This window comes from Phocoena phocoena, chromosome 13 (genome assembly GCF_963924675.1).
Source record: "Phocoena phocoena chromosome 13, mPhoPho1.1, whole genome shotgun sequence".
Taxonomy (NCBI): Eukaryota; Metazoa; Chordata; class Mammalia; order Artiodactyla; family Phocoenidae; genus Phocoena; species Phocoena phocoena.
This window is the reverse complement of record NC_089231.1, coordinates 43,744,054-43,748,347: the sequence shown is the minus strand read 5'-3', so window position 1 is coordinate 43,748,347 and position 4,294 is coordinate 43,744,054.

Below are 4,294 nucleotides of genomic sequence, written 5' to 3'. Positions count from 1 at the left end.
GACAACGTAAGCGCTCTGATTAATTTATCGGTGCTGTTGTTTTTGTAAGTTAATAAATGGGTGTACATGATACACTCCCCGCAGTTATAATGCATGTGTCAGGGCAGGGCTTGTGTGCCTACCTCAGTCTATACAAGTATTGAATCTTTTTCTCGGTTTTTGTCAAAGCCAGATTTCTGAGAGTTGGAGGCTTTGGAACATCTCTTCAAAGCCATGAACTGGCTGAGGCGAATACCACCTGTGAATGCTCTTGGGAGTGGCAGCTGGTCTCTGCCGGCGACAGACACCCTCCTGCAACACCCGAGCATGTATCTTAACGTTCAAAATGGCAACAGTATAAGATCCTGTGCTTTAAGAACATTTAACAGGTGAAAATTTGAGCTTAATTTAAATCAACAAATTAGAGAACTTCCTTTGTATAAAACCTCATCAGTTCCAACCAAATAGGGACATTGCTTTGATTATTGCAAACAATTCTAATTTTCAGAATAATTATTTCTATGAAACAGTCTATGAATTAATAAATATACACATGTATGTATTTTAATATTACAAACAAGAAAATGTATATCACACACACACACTTTCTAATTCACAAATTGGAGCACATAGAATTTTGATTCCCAAAGCCACAATCACTTAAAAGTTGACATAAAGTTCAGAGCTTAGTTTGCTCAATTAGAGTCAGCTTGTCTTTCTTTCTCTTTAAAATTATATTTTTCCTATCATATTATTCCATCACATAAAAAATGAAAGAATTAAAAATACTACAAAATATGAGAGTTGTGATATTTCTGTCATAAATAAGGAAAAGGTAAAGCTACATTACTTGGCAAGAGTTAACAGTCCTCTATGATATCACCCCATCTCGTATTGGGGAAGAGTTATGCTAAATATAGAACATTTGAATGCATGCAAAGCCAAAGGGGTGAATAAGAAAAAGGAAATAACAAGCTGTGGACCAGGTGCCAGCCTCCCCAAATAGAAAAATTTGTGTGAATATCAGGAACCCTGGAATTGCTTTATCAGTCATTTGAGGACAGACTGTAGAACAACTGTCTTCATCTGCAAAGAATTCCTGATTATGATCTGATTATTAAGGCAAGATACCAAGAAATAAATGTCTAGCACAGATTTTTGTTTATGATGGAACAGCAGAGGGTATAGATATCGTTTCTAAGGCTATCCATGTTCCTCGGTTCTTGGCTAGCAATCCCAACAATTTCTTGATAGAACCTGTTCCTTGTTCCTTTAAGATTACATGCTGAGGGGTAAAAGTGTTTTGCTAGTCTTAACATTACTCAGGAAACTTCTCAAATGTTCAAGTAGCCTCAAGAGACAAAATGCTGCTTTCTGTTGGGAGACAGCTCTCCACGGGGCTCCTGCATTTCTACTTGTCTCGTGAGCCGAAGCATCGCGTGGCCATTGGTTTCAGACTACCCTTTCCAGGATGTGTAGTGAACAGCCTTGTAAGCTTCGTGTCCAGGATAACCCTAGTTAATGACCCTCTCTGCAGTCAGGTTCAAGCAGGTTGGCTTATAGCCCATTATAAAAGGTATCTTACAAATGATGAAATAAAATTCATATTTTACGGCAAGATAAGAAAAATTTAAACATAAAAGTTTTCTCTGCCCGTTTAGGCCTCCTCCCTCCCGTCTAGCGTGGATCGTGCGTCGGCATTAACCAGCCCTCCTAGGAGATAACCTTACTTCTTAATCTCGTAAGGGATCACGATGACCTACTACTTGCTTTGTACATGCAGATCTGGATTATGTAAACTGTGAGTGCGCTATTTGATGTATAATCCTTTGTTTCAAAAACTAAGCTTTGATCTCTGATGGGCAGAGCAGCCCTCAGAACTTTCTGAAAGACTCTCTCTTGGGTTGTAATCCTCAGGTTGGCTCGAATAAAATTTTCCATTTCTTTCTTAGATCAGCTATTGATTAATTTTTTGTTGGCATAAATATTCTATAAACAGCCTTTTGAACTTACGTTGTCCCACAAATCAGTCAGTGAAAGCCCTTTGAGAAAAATGGATTGATGAAGACTGGACTTTAAACTTCTGTTTAAATTAGGAAACTTGGCCATTTGGCAATTTCACTCCATTGGAAAACAGACCCTAGTTTGTGTTCTTGTTAACAGTAAGCCTTCAGTGAATTCTTGTTTCAGTGCTACAGCTTAGTAACAGCTGTCCTTTGAGGACTTAATCAAGGGCCCAGGTTGGCCACACTTGGGGCAAAGCAGCCTGGGAGAAGCTGCAGCTGAAGAGAAGCCTGTTACCTTCCCAATGGCCAGAGGTGGCCCAGAAGCCAGAGCAGCAGCTGTCCAGACAAGCATAACCAGGATGAACTTGAGGCAGGAGATAGATGGGCTGCAGGTTAGACATTTACAGCCAGCCTCCTGTTTATACTTCAAGATAGAAATAACAACAGGAACAGGGTAAACAGCTGGACTTTGTCTCCTGTGGACACTTTAAGAAAACAGTAATGGCAGAGACAGAGGGGGGCTAACCACTGCCTGCATAAAAAATCAAGAGGTCACATATTTTTCATCCTTGGGGCCAGAGAGACCTCGACTGCACATGAGTAGAAAGGCTCCTCGGGGATCAAAAAGGGAGGGGACGCCAGACCATAATAAGTTTTGCTAACTTCCCAAAGGTCCTTGCACTGAAATCCATCTCGGCTAAAGGATGCATGCACACATAAGAGAGGGCCCTGAGTCAAAGAACAAAGCAAGACGATTGGCCAGAGGAAAACAAAGACCTGGAAGACTGGCCCCTTATAAATGATTTAAACTTCCCAAAGGCACGACTTTCTCTCCGAGCTCCCCCGTGCGTCTGTCTGCATGTACTCTGTTTTTCTAAAACAACGCCTTACTTTCCTTTCTACCTTCTGTGTCCTTGTCCATTTTTTTTCAAGGCATATGAGAACTGGGACCCAGACTCTAGCCACTGACCCGCGTGGTCTAGTGTTTAGGACTTAGCACTCTCACCACCAAGACCAAGGTTTGATCCCCAGTCAGGGAACTAAGATCTTGCTTCAAACTGCTGCTCACTGCAAGCTAGCACTCACTGCTGTCTCTCCAAAATCAGACTTACAGTAGGGTAAACTTCCTTGGGAATGGTGAGGGGAATCTGGTCAAAGACTAGACTTTAAAAGGATGAGTCTGGGAAATGGAGAATTAGGGGGAATGACTGGTTAACAATAGCAATGCTAACCTCAACCAAATTAACTGCTGTATTAAAAGTTGGGTTTAAATAATAAAATATGGGGGACTTCCCTGGTGGCGCAGTGGTTAAGAATCCGCCTGCCAATGCAGAGGACACAGGTTCCAGCCCTGGTGCAGGAAGATCCCACATACCGCAGAGCAACTAAGCCCGTGAGCCACAACTACTGAGCCCATGTGCTCTAAGGTCTGTGTGCCACAACTACTGAGCCCGCATGCCACAACTACTGAAGCCTGCACACCTAGAGCCCGTGCTCTACAACAAGAGAAGCCACCCAATGAGAAGCCCACGCACCGCAATGAAGAGTAGCCCCCGCTCACCGCAACTAGAGAAAGCCTGTGCGCAGCAATGAAGACCCAAAGCAGCCAAAAAAAAAGCAAAAATATATAAAGAAATAAAAATTTAAAAAGTAAAATATGGCACACCAAACCAGCCTGCCTCCATAAATCTATCAGAGTGATCCACTCACTGGACAAATAGTTCTGAGGATATAGTTGCCGGCCAGCACTATGCTAAGATGCAGAGGTGCAATGGCGATCATGATGCGTGCCCTCGAGGATCTTAACTGTTAAAGGTAACAACACATCTTACTGACAATGGCTACACAGTTTTATTATGTTTTATTTAGGGTTATGTTCAGTAAAAAGAGCAATGGCTTAAATAAAATTAAGGTTCATTTGTTTTTCACCAAAGTTCAGGTAGATAGGCTACTACGTAGACTCCACAATCACTAGGACCACGGGCTTCTACTAATTGGCTTCTCCATTCTCAACACATGGCTTCCACCTTGTGGCTGAGGATGGCTGTTCTAGCTTCAGTCATCCCAGCCTGTGTTTCCTGGCCTTTAGCAAGGATGAAAAGAGAGAAGGAAGTTATACCCCCTCCCTTTTGGGACACTCCCCAGAAGTCCCACATAATACTTCCAATTACATACCAGAGGCCGGAGTTTAGAAACGTAGCTACATCAACTCTACCGGAGAGTTCCTTATTCTGACCAGCCATGTGCCAGCTAAAGATGTGGGGCTCTAGTATGTGAAATGAGGGGAGATGACCAGCACCGCCATAGCT